Source organism: Platichthys flesus, chromosome 2, assembly GCF_949316205.1.
Source record: "Platichthys flesus chromosome 2, fPlaFle2.1, whole genome shotgun sequence".
Classification (NCBI taxonomy): domain Eukaryota; kingdom Metazoa; phylum Chordata; class Actinopteri; order Pleuronectiformes; family Pleuronectidae; genus Platichthys; species Platichthys flesus.
Window position 1 is genome coordinate 6,380,308 of NC_084946.1, and position 15,610 is coordinate 6,395,917.

General features: G+C 40.0%; 10 non-coding genes across 10 annotated transcripts; all 10 read right to left on the reverse strand.

Annotated features, from left to right (window-relative positions):
* Positions 1–2,082: 2,082 nt before the first annotated feature.
* On the reverse strand, positions 2,083–2,154 carry trnae-cuc (transfer RNA glutamic acid (anticodon CUC)). Its single transcript has one exon. It is a non-coding gene; the product is annotated as a tRNA-Glu (tRNA).
* Positions 2,155–3,197: 1,043 nt separating this feature from the next.
* trnae-cuc (transfer RNA glutamic acid (anticodon CUC)) lies at positions 3,198–3,269 on the reverse strand. The gene has a single exon. It is a non-coding gene; the product is annotated as a tRNA-Glu (tRNA).
* A 1,049-nt stretch (positions 3,270–4,318) lies between these two features.
* On the reverse strand, positions 4,319–4,389 carry trnae-cuc (transfer RNA glutamic acid (anticodon CUC)). Its single transcript has one exon. It is a non-coding gene; the product is annotated as a tRNA-Glu (tRNA).
* A 2,010-nt stretch (positions 4,390–6,399) lies between these two features.
* trnae-cuc (transfer RNA glutamic acid (anticodon CUC)) lies at positions 6,400–6,471 on the reverse strand. The gene has a single exon. It is a non-coding gene; the product is annotated as a tRNA-Glu (tRNA).
* A 1,056-nt stretch (positions 6,472–7,527) lies between these two features.
* On the reverse strand, positions 7,528–7,599 carry trnae-cuc (transfer RNA glutamic acid (anticodon CUC)). Its single transcript has one exon. It is a non-coding gene; the product is annotated as a tRNA-Glu (tRNA).
* A 1,042-nt stretch (positions 7,600–8,641) lies between these two features.
* On the reverse strand, positions 8,642–8,713 carry trnae-cuc (transfer RNA glutamic acid (anticodon CUC)). Its single transcript has one exon. It is a non-coding gene; the product is annotated as a tRNA-Glu (tRNA).
* A 1,043-nt stretch (positions 8,714–9,756) lies between these two features.
* On the reverse strand, positions 9,757–9,828 carry trnae-cuc (transfer RNA glutamic acid (anticodon CUC)). Its single transcript has one exon. It is a non-coding gene; the product is annotated as a tRNA-Glu (tRNA).
* A 1,049-nt stretch (positions 9,829–10,877) lies between these two features.
* Positions 10,878–10,948, reverse strand: trnae-cuc (transfer RNA glutamic acid (anticodon CUC)). The gene has a single exon. It is a non-coding gene; the product is annotated as a tRNA-Glu (tRNA).
* A 2,010-nt stretch (positions 10,949–12,958) lies between these two features.
* trnae-cuc (transfer RNA glutamic acid (anticodon CUC)) lies at positions 12,959–13,030 on the reverse strand. The gene has a single exon. It is a non-coding gene; the product is annotated as a tRNA-Glu (tRNA).
* A 2,141-nt stretch (positions 13,031–15,171) lies between these two features.
* Positions 15,172–15,243, reverse strand: trnae-cuc (transfer RNA glutamic acid (anticodon CUC)). Its single transcript has one exon. It is a non-coding gene; the product is annotated as a tRNA-Glu (tRNA).
* Between the last annotated feature and the right edge of the window lie 367 nt (positions 15,244–15,610).

Consider the following 15,610-nt stretch of genomic DNA (forward strand, 5'->3'; position numbering starts at 1 on the left):
CAACTAGCCAGATACCTACTTGAACTAATTCCCTGAAAATGGTGATAAATTCGTAAATACTTCAACACATGATTTTGTCTACGGAGGGCTAAATCTGTTCACTGTTAACAGGTAATCTAGCGTTGTTGCATTATTTCTATGCACTGACTTTTGAGAAAGTTATTAACATAGTGACTTCTTTCAGTTGACCATTTATGGAGGACCATACATGACTTAAGTAAAAATAAATAAATACAGAAATAAATAAATAAATACAGAAATAAATAAATAAATACGTTAATACCAAAAGAAATGTCAAAAGAAATGTCTTAAAAATATTTGCACATTTATTTATTCCCTGATACATTTCCTTTTCATTTGCTACTGAGAAAGGCGGGCCTAACCTCAGTCTCGAGCAGGATTGGTCAACTGAGCTACACAGACACACAGCCCATAAGACATTTATTTTGACATTTCTTTTGGTATTAACATATTTATTTATTTATTTCAGTATTCATTTATTTATTTCCTTTTTTATTTTTTTATTTATTTATTTATTGCTGAATTTATTTATACATTTATTTATTTATTTATTTTTACTTATGTCATGTATGGTCCTCCATAACCATTCACTTAGCTTGAGTCGGTGTGAGCCTACTACATTCTTCTTCATGATGACTGATTTATTGCTTAATTGTACAATCTTATCTGTATGACACGTATCGACCTGGAAAACCATCATGTAGGAGAGGAGGATGTTTATGACATCGACTTTCAGGAGGTTCAATGAACTGTCATTTTCTCTCTCCATTCAGCTCACAAACCAATTCACCCCAACTTCTGTGGAGCTAATTTCTCATACAAAAGCAGGATGGATCTATGACTTACCGGAATCATCAGCGGTTCACACCTTTAATCAGGACCTGTCTACTTAACATATGTAGCCAGTTGTAATCAAATTCAATAGATTAGTTCCCTGATCTGGAATCGAACCCGGGCCACAGTGGTGAGAGCGCCGGATCCTAACCACTAGACCATCAGGGACATCTGTTTGAGCTCTTGAAGGCAGCTCTTCAAGAATTTCTGGCCTTTAAAAGGAGCAGGACTTGAAGTACCTCCAACTACTTCTAGCGGTGGTGGCAGTATGCAGAAACATTGCTTGTGTTTCTGTGAAACTATGAATGGAAGATCGGATGGGCTGTGTATGAGAACACAAGTATTCGAGGGAGAGGCTCAGTAATTTCCCTGGAGCTTCTCCTGCCAGCCCCAAGTAAAAACTTATGATAATGTCCGAATGAGCCAAGGTGAGAAAAAAGATATTCGCACCTTGACTCAGATGACTCCAACGACCTGCCCATTTAACATCAGTGACATGGATTGGGCATATTCTGCACTGCTTCATTTCACTTTCAAGATTCAAGATTCAAGATTTTTTTATTGCCAAATGCACAACAATAACATTAAGCAGTCGCTGGCAGTGAAATGCTTGAGTCTCAGGCTCTCTTCTAGCAATGCTCAAGTAATTACAACCTATGAAATAAAATAAAATATAAATAGTATAAAATGAAATAGAATATCAAAATTTAAAATAGAAAAAAATGTATATATATATATATATATATAAATATATATATAAATAGCTGAAGAGAAAATAAAACAACAATAGTGCAAATATGTAAGACCGGATGGGCTGTGACTGAGAACACAAGTATTCGAGGGAGAGGCTCAGGAATTTCCCTGGAGCTTCTCCTGCCAGCCCCAAGTAAAAACTTATGATAATATCCGAATGAGCCAAGGCGAGAAAAAAGCAATTCACACCTTGACTCAGGTGACTCCAACGACCTGCCCATTTAACATCACTGACATGATTGGGCATATTGTGCACTGAGACATTTCACTTTGTACAACGAGTTGTGTAAACATTGATGTTTTTGTGGTAGTAGTACATTCTGTAATCCCTTAGTGTTCACCTACTAAGGGACAGTCATCAGAACATTCTGTAATTCACTTACTACTTCCTACTCATCAGTCATTCACACCTTGACTCAGGACCTGTCAATTTAACATATGTAAGCAATTGTACTCAAGTATTCAATAGATTAGTTCCCTGACCGGGAATCGAACCCGGGCCACGGCGGTGAGAGCGCCGGATCCTAACCACTAGACCATCAGGGACATCTGTCGTGCTCTTGAAGGCAGCTGCACAAGAATTTCTGGCCTTTAAAATGAGCAGGACTTGAAGTACCTCCAACCACTTCTAGCGGTGGTGGCAGTATGCAGAAACATTGTTTGTGTTTCTGTGAAACTATGAATGGAAGATCGGATGGGCTGTGTATGAGAACACAAGTATTCGAGGGAGAGGCTCAGTAATTTCCCTGGAGCTTCTCCTGCCAGCCCCAAGTAAAAACTTATGATAATGTCCGAATGAGCCAAGGTGAGAAAAAGGCAATTCGCACCTTGACTCAGATGACTCCAACGACCTGCCCATTTAACATCAGTGACATGGATTGGGCATATTCTGCACTGCTTCATTTCACTTTCAAGATTCAAGATTCAAGATTTTTTTATTGCCAAATGCACAACAATAACATTAAGCAGTCGCTGGCAGTGAAATGCTTGAGTCTCAGGCTCTCTTCTAGCAATGCTCAAGTAATTACAACCTATGAAATAAAATAAATTATAAATAGTATAAAATGAAATAGAATATCAAAATTTAAAATAGAAAAAAATGTATATATATATATATATAAATAGCTGAAGAGAAAATAAAACAACAATAGTGCAAATATGTAAGACCGGATGGGCTTTGACTGAGAACACAAGTATTCGAGGGAGAGGCTCAGGAATTTCCCTGGAGCTTCTCCTGCCAGCCCCAAGTAAAAACTTATGATAATATCCGAATGAGCCAAGGTGAGAAAAAAGCAATTCACACCTTGACTCAGGTGACTCCAACGACCTGCCCATTTAACATCACTGACATTATTGGGCATATTGTGCACTGAGACATTTCACTTTGTACTACGAGTTGTGTAAACATTGATGTTTCTGTGGTAGTAGTACATTCTGTAATCCCTTAGTGTTCACCTACTAAGGGACAGTCATCAGAACATTCTGTAATTCACTTACTACTTCCTACTCATCAGTCATTCACACCTTGACTCAGGACCTGTCAATTTAACATATGTAAGCAATTGTACTCAAAGTATTCAATAGATTAGTTCCCTGACCGGGAATCAAACCCGGGCCACGGCGGTGAGAGCGCCGGATCCTAACCACTAGACCATCAGGGACATCTGTCGTGCTCTTGAAGGCAGCTGCTCAAGAATTTCTGGCCTTTAAAATGAGCAGGACTTGAAGTACCTCCAACCACTTCTAGCGGTGGTTGCAGTATGCAGAAACATTGTTTGTGTTTCTGTGAAACTATGAATGGAAGATCGGATGGGCTGTGTATGAGAACACAAGTATTCAAGGGAGAGGCTCAGGAATTTCCCTGGAGCTTCTCCTGCCAGCCCCAAGTAAAAACTTATGATAATGTCCGAATGAGCCAAGGTGAGAAAAAAGCAATTCGCACCTTGACTCAGATGACTCCAACGACCTGCCCATTTAACATCAGTGACATGGATTGGGCATATTCTGCACTGCTTCATTTCACTTTCAAGATTCAAGATTCAAGATTTTTTTATTGCCAAATGCACAACAATAACATTAAGCAGTCGCTGGCAGTGAAATGCTTGAGTCTCAGGCTCTCTTCTAGCAATGCTCAAGTAATTACAACCTATGAAATAAAATAAAATATAAATAGCATAAAATGAAATAGAATATCAAAATTTAAAATAGAAAAAAATGTATATATATATATATATATATATAAATAGCTGAAGAGAAAATAAAACAACAATAGTGCAAATATGTAAGACCGGATGGGCTGTGACTGAGAACACAAGTATTCGAGGGAGAGGCTCAGGAATTTCCCTGGAGCTTCTCCTGCCAGCCCCAAGTAAAAACTTATGATAATATCCGAATGAGCCAAGGTGAGAAAAAAGCAATTCACACCTTGACTCAGGTGACTCCAACGACCTGCCCATTTAACATCACTGACATGATTGGGCATATTGTGCACTGAGACATTTCACTTTGTACTACGAGTTGTGTAAACATTGATGTTTTTGTGGTAGTAGTACATTCTGTAATCCCTTAGTGTTCACCTACTAAGGGACAGTCATCAGAACATTCTGTAATTCACTTACTACTTCCTACTCATCAGTCATTCACACCTTGACTCAGGACCTGTCAATTTAACATATGTAAGCAATTGTACTCAAAGTATTCAATAGATTAGTTCCCTGACCGGGAATCGAACCCGGGCCCAACGGTGAGAGCGCCGGATCCTAACCACTAGACCATCAGGGACATCTGTCGTGCTCTTGAAGGCAGCTGCTCAAGAATTTCTGGCCTTTAAAATGAGCAGGACTTGAAGTACCTCCAACCACTTCTAGCGGTGGTGGCAGTATACAGAAACATTGCTTGTGTTTCTGTGAAACTATGAATGGAAGATCGGATGGGCTGTGTATGAGAACACAAGTATTCGAGGGAGAGGCTCAGGAATTTCCCTGGAGCTTCTCCTGCCAGCCCCAAGTAAAAACTTATGATAATGTCCGAATGAGCCAAGGTGAGAAAAAAGCAATTCGCACCTTGACTCAGATGACTCCAACGACCTGCCCATTTAACATCAGTGACATGGATTGGGCATATTCTGCACTGCTTCATTTCACTTTCAAGATTCAAGATTCAAGATTTTTTTATTGCCAAATGCACAACAATAACATTAAGCAGTCGCTGGCAGTGAAATGCTTGAGTCTCAGGCTCTCTTCTAGCAATGCTCAAGTAATTACAACCTATGAAATAAAATAAATTATAAATAGTATAAAATAAAATGAAATAGAATATCAAAATTTAAAATACATATATTTTAAATATATCTAGCCCCAGCCCCAAGTAAAAACTTATGATAATATCCGAATGAGCCAAGGTGAGAAAAAAGCAATTCACACCTTGACTCAGGTGACTCCAACGACCTGCCCATTTAACATCACTGACATGATTGGGCATATTGTGCACTGAGACATTTCACTTTGTACTACGAGTTGTGTAAACACTGATGTTTTTGTGGTAGTAGTACATTCTGTAATCCCTTAGTGTTCACCTACTAAGGGACAGTCATCAGAACATTCTGTAATTCACTTACTACTTCCTACTCATCAGTCATTCACACCTTGACTCAGGACCTGTCAATTTAACATATGTAAGCAATTGTACTCAAAGTATTCAATAGATTAGTTCCCTGACCGGGAATCGAACCCGGGCCACGGCGGTGAGAGCGCCGGATCCTAACCACTAGACCAGCTGGCCAAGAATTTCTGGCCTTTAAAAGGAGCAGGACTTGAAGTACCTCCAACTACTTCTAGCGGTGGTGGCAGTATGCAGAAACATTGCTTGTGTTTCTGTGAAACTATGAATGGAAGATCGGATGGGCTGTGTATGAGAACACAAGTATTCGAGGGAGAGGCTCAGTAATTTCCCTGGAGCTTCTCCTGCCAGCCCCAAGTAAAAACTTATGATAATGTCCGAATGAGCCAAGGTGAGAAAAAGGCAATTCGCACCTTGACTCAGATGACTCCAACGACCTGCCCATTTAACATCAGTGACATGGATTGGGCATATTCTGCACTGCTTCATTTCACTTTCAAGATTCAAGATTCAAGATTTTTTTATTGCCAAATGCACAACAATAACATTAAGCAGTCGCTGGCAGTGAAATGCTTGAGTCTCAGGCTCTCTTCTAGCAATGCTCAAGTAATTACAACCTATGAAATAAAATAAATTATAAATAGTATAAAATGAAATAGAATATCAAAATTTAAAATAGAAAAAAATGTATATATATATATATAAATAGCTGAAGAGAAAATAAAACAACAATAGTGCAAATATGTAAGACCGGATGGGCTGTGACTGAGAACACAAGTATTCGAGGGAGAGGCTCAGGAATTTCCCTGGAGCTTCTCCTGCCAGCCCCAAGTAAAAACTTATGATAATATCCGAATGAGCCAAGGTGAGAAAAAAGCAATTCACACCTTGACTCAGGTGACTCCAACGACCTGCCCATTTAACATCACTGACATGATTGGGCATATTGTGCACTGAGACATTTCACTTTGTACTACGAGTTGTGTAAACATTGATGTTTTTGTGGTAGTAGTACATTGTGTAATCCCTTAGTGTTCACCTACTAAGGGACAGTCATCAGAACATTCTGTAATTCACTTACTACTTCCTACTCATCGGTCATTCACACCTTGACTCAGGACCTGTCAATTTAACATATGTAAGCAATTGTACTCAAAGTATTCAATAGATTAGTTCCCTGACCGGGAATCGAACCCGGGCCACGGCGGTGAGAGCGCCGGATCCTAACCACTAGAACATCAGGGACATCTGTCGTGCTCTTGAAGGCAGCTGCTCAAGAATTTCTGGCCTTTAAAATGAGCAGGACTTGAAGTACCTCCAACCACTTGTAGTGGTGGTGGCAGTATGCAGAAACATTGCTTGTGTTTCTGTGAAACTATGAATGGAAGATCGGATGGGCTGTGTATGAGAACACAAGTATTCGAGGGAGAGGCTCAGGAATTTCCCTGGAGCTTCTCCTGCCAGCCCCAAGTAAAAACTTATGATAATGTCCGAATGAGCCAAGGTGAGAAAAAAGCAACTCGCACCTTGACTCAGATGACTCCAACGACCTGCCCATTTAACATCAGTGACATGGATTGGGCATATTCTGCACTGCTTCATTTCACTTTCAAGATTCAAGATTCAAGATTTTTTTATTGCCAAATGCACAACAATAACATTAAGCAGTCGCTGGCAGTGAAATGCTTGAGTCTCAGGCTCTCTTCTAGCAATGCTCAAGTAATTACAACCTATGAAATAAAATAAATTATAAACAGTATAAAATAAAATGAAATAGAATATCAAAATTTAAAATAGAAAAAAATGTATATATATATATATATATAAATATATATATAAATAGCTGAAGAGAAAATAAAACAACAATAGTGCAAATATGTAAGACCGGATGGGCTGTGACTGAGAACACAAGTATTCGAAGGAGAGGCTCAGGAATTTCCCTGGAGCTTCTCCTGCCAGCCCCAAGTAAAAACTTATGATAATATCCGAATGAGCCAAGGTGAGAAAAAAGCAATTCACACCCTGACTCAGGTGACTCCAACGATCTGCCCATTTAACATCACTGACGTGATTGGGCATATTGTGCACTGAGACATTTCACTTTGTACAACGAGTTGTGTAAACATTGATGTTTTTGTGGTAGTAGTACATTCTGTAATCCCTTAGTGTTCACCTACTAAGGGACAGTCATCAGAACATTCTGTAATTCACTTACTACTTCCTCAGTCATTCACACCTTGACTCAGGACCTGTCAATTTAACATATGTAAGCAATTGTACTCAAAGTATTCAATAGATTAGTTCCCTGACCGGGAATCGAACCCGGGCCACGGCGGTGAGAGCGCCGGATCCTAACCACTAGACCATCAGGGACATCTGTCGAGCTCTTGAAGGCAGCTGGCCAAGAATTTCTGGCCTTTAAAAGGAGCAGGACTTGAAGTACCTCCAACTACTTCTAGCGGTGGTGGCAGTATGCAGAAACATTGCTTGTGTTTTTGTGAAACTATGAATGGAAGATCGGATGGGCTGTGTTTGAGAACACAAGTATTCGAGGGAGAGGCTCAGTAATTTCCCTGGAGCTTCTCCTGCCAGCCCCAAGTAAAAACTTATGATAATGTCCGAATGAGCCAAGGTGAGAAAAAGGCAATTCGCACCTTGACTCAGATGACTCCAACGACCTGCCCATTTAACATCAGTGACATGGATTGGGCATATTCTGCACTGCTTCATTTCACTTTCAAGATTCAAGATTCAAGATTTTTTTATTGCCAAATGCACAACAATAACATTAAGCAGTCGCTGGCAGTGAAATGCTTGAGTCTCAGGCTCTCTTCTAGCAATGCTCAAGTAATTACAACCTATGAAATAAAATAAATTATAAATAGTATAAAATGAAATAGAATATCAAAATTTAAAATAGAAAAAAATGTATATATATATATATATAAATAGCTGAAGAGAAAATAAAACAACAATAGTGCAAATATGTAAGACCGGATGGGCTGTGACTGAGAACACAAGTATTCGAGGGAGAGGCTCAGGAATTTCCCTGGAGCTTCTCCTGCCAGCCCCAAGTAAAAACTTATGATAATATCCGAATGAGCCAAGGTGAGAAAAAAGCAATTCACACCTTGACTCAGGTGACTCCAACGACCTGCCCATTTAACATCACTGACATGATTGGGCATATTGTGCACTGAGACATTTCACTTTGTACTACGAGTTGTGTAAACATTGATGTTTTTGTGGTAGTAGTACATTCTGTAATCCCTTAGTGTTCACCTACTAAGGGACAGTCATCAGAACATTCTGTAATTCACTTACTACTTCCTTCTCATCAGTCATTCACACCTTGACTCAGGACCTGTCAATTTAACATATGTAAGCAATTGTACTCAAGTATTCAATAGATTAGTTCCCTGACCGGGAATCGAACCCGGGCCACGGCGGTGAGAGCGCCGGATCCTAACCACTAGACCATCAGGGACATCTGTCGTGCTCTTGAAGGCAGCTGCACAAGAATTTCTGGCCTTTAAAATGAGCAGGACTTGAAGTACCTCCAACCACTTCTAGCGGTGGTGGCAGTATGCAGAAACATTGTTTGTGTTTCTGTGAAACTATGAATGGAAGATCGGATGGGCTGTGTATGAGAACACAAGTATTCGAGGGAGAGGCTCAGTAATTTCCCTGGAGCTTCTCCTGCCAGCCCCAAGTAAAAACTTATGATAATGTCCGAATGAGCCAAGGTGAGAAAAAGGCAATTCGCACCTTGACTCAGATGACTCCAACGACCTGCCCATTTAACATCAGTGACATGGATTGGGCATATTCTGCACTGCTTCATTTCACTTTCAAGATTCAAGATTCAAGATTTTTTTATTGCCAAATGCACAACAATAACATTAAGCAGTCGCTGGCAGTGAAATGCTTGAGTCTCAGGCTCTCTTCTAGCAATGCTCAAGTAATTACAACCTATGAAATAAAATAAATCATAAATAGTATAAAATGAAATAGAATATCAAAATTTAAAATAGAAAAAAATGTATATATATATATATATAAATAGCTGAAGAGAAAATAAAACAACAATAGTGCAAATATGTAAGACCGGATGGGCTTTGACTGAGAACACAAGTATTCGAGGGAGAGGCTCAGGAATTTCCCTGGAGCTTCTCCTGCCAGCCCCAAGTAAAAACTTATGATAATATCCGAATGAGCCAAGGTGAGAAAAAAGCAATTCACACCTTGACTCAGGTGACTCCAACGACCTGCCCATTTAACATCACTGACATTATTGGGCATATTGTGCACTGAGACATTTCACTTTGTACTACGAGTTGTGTAAACATTGATGTTTCTGTGGTAGTAGTACATTCTGTAATCCCTTAGTGTTCACCTACTAAGGGACAGTCATCAGAACATTCTGTAATTCACTTACTACTTCCTACTCATCAGTCATTCACACCTTGACTCAGGACCTGTCAATTTAACATATGTAAGCAATTGTACTCAAAGTATTCAATAGATTAGTTCCCTGACCGGGAATCAAACCCGGGCCACGGCGGTGAGAGCGCCGGATCCTAACCACTAGACCATCAGGGACATCTGTCGTGCTCTTGAAGGCAGCTGCTCAAGAATTTCTGGCCTTTAAAATGAGCAGGACTTGAAGTACCTCCAACCACTTCTAGCGGTGGTTGCAGTATGCAGAAACATTGTTTGTGTTTCTGTGAAACTATGAATGGAAGATCGGATGGGCTGTGTATGAGAACACAAGTATTCAAGGGAGAGGCTCAGGAATTTCCCTGGAGCTTCTCCTGCCAGCCCCAAGTAAAAACTTATGATAATGTCCGAATGAGCCAAGGTGAGAAAAAAGCAATTCGCACCTTGACTCAGATGACTCCAACGACCTGCCCATTTAACATCAGTGACATGGATTGGGCATATTCTGCACTGCTTCATTTCACTTTCAAGATTCAAGATTCAAGATTTTTTTATTGCCAAATGCACAACAATAACATTAAGCAGTCGCTGGCAGTGAAATGCTTGAGTCTCAGGCTCTCTTCTAGCAATGCTCAAGTAATTACAACCTATGAAATAAAATAAAATATAAATAGCATAAAATGAAATAGAATATCAAAATTTAAAATAGAAAAAAATGTATATATATATATATATATATATAAATAGCTGAAGAGAAAATAAAACAACAATAGTGCAAATATGTAAGACCGGATGGGCTGTGACTGAGAACACAAGTATTCGAGGGAGAGGCTCAGGAATTTCCCTGGAGCTTCTCCTGCCAGCCCCAAGTAAAAACTTATGATAATATCCGAATGAGCCAAGGTGAGAAAAAAGCAATTCACACCTTGACTCAGGTGACTCCAACGACCTGCCCATTTAACATCACTGACATGATTGGGCATATTGTGCACTGAGACATTTCACTTTGTACTACGAGTTGTGTAAACATTGATGTTTTTGTGGTAGTAGTACATTCTGTAATCCCTTAGTGTTCACCTACTAAGGGACAGTCATCAGAACATTCTGTAATTCACTTACTACTTCCTACTCATCAGTCATTCACACCTTGACTCAGGACCTGTCAATTTAACATATGTAAGCAATTGTACTCAAAGTATTCAATAGATTAGTTCCCTGACCGGGAATCGAACCCGGGCCCAACGGTGAGAGCGCCGGATCCTAACCACTAGACCATCAGGGACATCTGTCGTGCTCTTGAAGGCAGCTGCTCAAGAATTTCTGGCCTTTAAAATGAGCAGGACTTGAAGTACCTCCAACCACTTCTAGCGGTGGTGGCAGTATACAGAAACATTGCTTGTGTTTCTGTGAAACTATGAATGGAAGATCGGATGGGCTGTGTATGAGAACACAAGTATTCGAGGGAGAGGCTCAGGAATTTCCCTGGAGCTTCTCCTGCCAGCCCCAAGTAAAAACTTATGATAATGTCCGAATGAGCCAAGGTGAGAAAAAAGCAATTCGCACCTTGACTCAGATGACTCCAACGACCTGCCCATTTAACATCAGTGACATGGATTGGGCATATTCTGCACTGCTTCATTTCACTTTCAAGATTCAAGATTCAAGATTTTTTTATTGCCAAATGCACAACAATAACATTAAGCAGTCGCTGGCAGTGAAATGCTTGAGTCTCAGGCTCTCTTCTAGCAATGCTCAAGTAATTACAACCTATGAAATAAAATAAATTATAAATAGTATAAAATAAAATGAAATAGAATATCAAAATTTAAAATACATATATTTTAAATATATCTAGCCCCAGCCCCAAGTAAAAACTTATGATAATATCCGAATGAGCCAAGGTGAGAAAAAAGCAATTCACACCTTGACTCAGGTGACTCCAACGACCTGCCCATTTAACATCACTGACATGATTGGGCATATTGTGCACTGAGACATTTCACTTTGTACTACGAGTTGTGTAAACACTGATGTTTTTGTGGTAGTAGTACATTCTGTAATCCCTTAGTGTTCACCTACTAAGGGACAGTCATCAGAACATTCTGTAATTCACTTACTACTTCCTACTCATCAGTCATTCACACCTTGACTCAGGACCTGTCAATTTAACATATGTAAGCAATTGTACTCAAAGTATTCAATAGATTAGTTCCCTGACCGGGAATCGAACCCGGGCCACGGCGGTGAGAGCGCCGGATCCTAACCACTAGACCAGCTGGCCAAGAATTTCTGGCCTTTAAAAGGAGCAGGACTTGAAGTACCTCCAACTACTTCTAGCGGTGGTGGCAGTATGCAGAAACATTGCTTGTGTTTCTGTGAAACTATGAATGGAAGATCGGATGGGCTGTGTATGAGAACACAAGTATTCGAGGGAGAGGCTCAGTAATTTCCCTGGAGCTTCTCCTGCCAGCCCCAAGTAAAAACTTATGATAATGTCCGAATGAGCCAAGGTGAGAAAAAGGCAATTCGCACCTTGACTCAGATGACTCCAACGACCTGCCCATTTAACATCAGTGACATGGATTGGGCATATTCTGCACTGCTTCATTTCACTTTCAAGATTCAAGATTCAAGATTTTTTTATTGCCAAATGCACAACAATAACATTAAGCAGTCGCTGGCAGTGAAATGCTTGAGTCTCAGGCTCTCTTCTAGCAATGCTCAAGTAATTACAACCTATGAAATAAAATAAATTATAAATAGTATAAAATGAAATAGAATATCAAAATTTAAAATAGAAAAAAATGTATATATATATATATAAATAGCTGAAGAGAAAATAAAACAACAATAGTGCAAATATGTAAGACCGGATGGGCTGTGACTGAGAACACAAGTATTCGAGGGAGAGGCTCAGGAATTTCCCTGGAGCTTCTCCTGCCAGCCCCAAGAAAAAACTTATGATAATATCCGAATGAGCCAAGGTGAGAAAAAAGCAATTCACACCTTGACTCAGGTGACTCCAACGACCTGCCCATTTAACATCACTGACATGATTGGGCATATTGTGCACTGAGACATTTCACTTTGTACTACGAGTTGTGTAAACATTGATGTTTTTGTGGTAGTAGTACATTGTGTAATCCCTTAGTGTTCACCTACTAAGGGACAGTCATCAGAACATTCTGTAATTCACTTACTACTTCCTACTCATCGGTCATTCACACCTTGACTCAGGACCTGTCAATTTAACATATGTAAGCAATTGTACTCAAAGTATTCAATAGATTAGTTCCCTGACCGGGAATCGAACCCGGGCCACGGCGGTGAGAGCGCCGGATCCTAACCACTAGAACATCAGGGACATCTGTCGTGCTCTTGAAGGCAGCTGCTCAAGAATTTCTGGCCTTTAAAATGAGCAGGACTTGAAGTACCTCCAACCACTTGTAGTGGTGGTGGCAGTATGCAGAAACATTGCTTGTGTTTCTGTGAAACTATGAATGGAAGATCGGATGGGCTGTGTATGAGAACACAAGTATTCGAGGGAGAGGCTCAGGAATTTCCCTGGAGCTTCTCCTGCCAGCCCCAAGTAAAAACTTATGATAATGTCCGAATGAGCCAAGGTGAGAAAAAAGCAACTCGCACCTTGACTCAGATGACTCCAACGACCTGCCCATTTAACATCAGTGACATGGATTGGGCATATTCTGCACTGCTTCATTTCACTTTCAAGATTCAAGATTCAAGATTTTTTTATTGCCAAATGCACAACAATAACATTAAGCAGTCGCTGGCAGTGAAATGCTTGAGTCTCAGGCTCTCTTCTAGCAATGCTCAAGTAATTACAACCTATGAAATAAAATAAATTATAAACAGTATAAAATAAAATGAAATAGAATATCAAAATTTAAAATAGAAAAAAATGTATATATATATATATATATAAATATATATATAAATAGCTGAAGAGAAAATAAAACAACAATAGTGCAAATATGTAAGACCGGATGGGCTGTGACTGAGAACACAAGTATTCGAAGGAGAGGCTCAGGAATTTCCCTGGAGCTTCTCCTGCCAGCCCCAAGTAAAAACTTATGATAATATCCGAATGAGCCAAGGTGAGAAAAAAGCAATTCACACCCTGACTCAGGTGACTCCAACGATCTGCCCATTTAACATCACTGACGTGATTGGGCATATTGTGCACTGAGACATTTCACTTTGTACAACGAGTTGTGTAAACATTGATGTTTTTGTGGTAGTAGTACATTCTGTAATCCCTTAGTGTTCACCTACTAAGGGACAGTCATCAGAACATTCTGTAATTCACTTACTACTTCCTCAGTCATTCACACCTTGACTCAGGACCTGTCAATTTAACATATGTAAGCAATTGTACTCAAAGTATTCAATAGATTAGTTCCCTGACCGGGAATCGAACCCGGGCCACGGCGGTGAGAGCGCCGGATCCTAACCACTAGACCAGCTGGCCAAGAATTTCTGGCCTTTAAAAGGAGCAGGACTTGAAGTACCTCCAACTACTTCTAGCGGTGGTGGCAGTATGCAGAAACATTGCTTGTGTTTCTGTGAAACTATGAATGGAAGATCGGATGGGCTGTGTATGAGAACACAAGTATTCGAGGGAGAGGCTCAGTAATTTCCCTGGAGCTTCTCCTGCCAGCCCCAAGTAAAAACTTATGATAATGTCCGAATGAGCCAAGGTGAGAAAAAGGCAATTCGCACCTTGACTCAGATGACTCCAACGACCTGCCCATTTAACATCAGTGACATGGATTGGGCATATTCTGCACTGCTTCATTTCACTTTCAAGATTCAAGATTCAAGATTTTTTTATTGCCAAATGCACAACAATAACATTAAGCAGTCGCTGGCAGTGAAATGCTTGAGTCTCAGGCTCTCTTCTAGCAATGCTCAAGTAATTACAACCTATGAAATAAAATAAATTATAAATAGTATAAAATGAAATAGAATATCAAAATTTAAAATAGAAAAAAATGTATATATATATATATATAAATAGCTGAAGAGAAAATAAAACAACAATAGTGCAAATATGTAAGACCGGATGGGCTGTGACTGAGAACACAAGTATTCGAGGGAGAGGCTCAGGAATTTCCCTGGAGCTTCTCCTGCCAGCCCCAAGTAAAAACTTATGATAATATCCGAATGAGCCAAGGTGAGAAAAAAGCAATTCACACCTTGACTCAGGTGACTCCAACGACCTGCCCATTTAACATCACTGACATGATTGGGCATATTGTGCACTGAGACATTTCACTTTGTACTACGAGTTGTGTAAACATTGATGTTTTTGTGGTAGTAGTACATTCTGTAATCCCTTAGTGTTCACCTACTAAGGGACAGTCATCAGAACATTCTGTAATTCACTTACTACTTCCTACTCATCGGTCATTCACACCTTGACTCAGGACCTGTCAATTTAACATATGTAAGCAATTGTACTCAAAGTATTCAATAGATTAGTTCCCTGACCGGGAATCGAACCCGGGCCACGGCGGTGAGAGCGCCGGATCCTAACCACTAGACCATCAGGGACATCTGTCGTGCTCTTGAAGGCAGCTGCTCAAGAATTTCTGGCCTTTAAAATGAGCAGGACTTGAAGTACCTCCAACTACTTCTAGCGGTGGTGGCAGTATGCAGAAACATTGCTTGTGTTTCTGTGAAACTATGAATGGAAGATCGGATGGGCTGTGTATGAGAACACAAGTATTCGAGGGAGAGGCTCAGGAATTTCCCTGGAGCTTCTCCTGCCAGCCCCAAGTAAAAACTTATGATAATGTCCGAATGAGCCAAGGTGAGAAAAAAGCAACTCGCACCTTGACTCAGATGACTCCAACGACCTGCCCATTTAACATCAGTGACATGGATTGGGCATATTCTGCACTGCTTCATTTCACTTTCA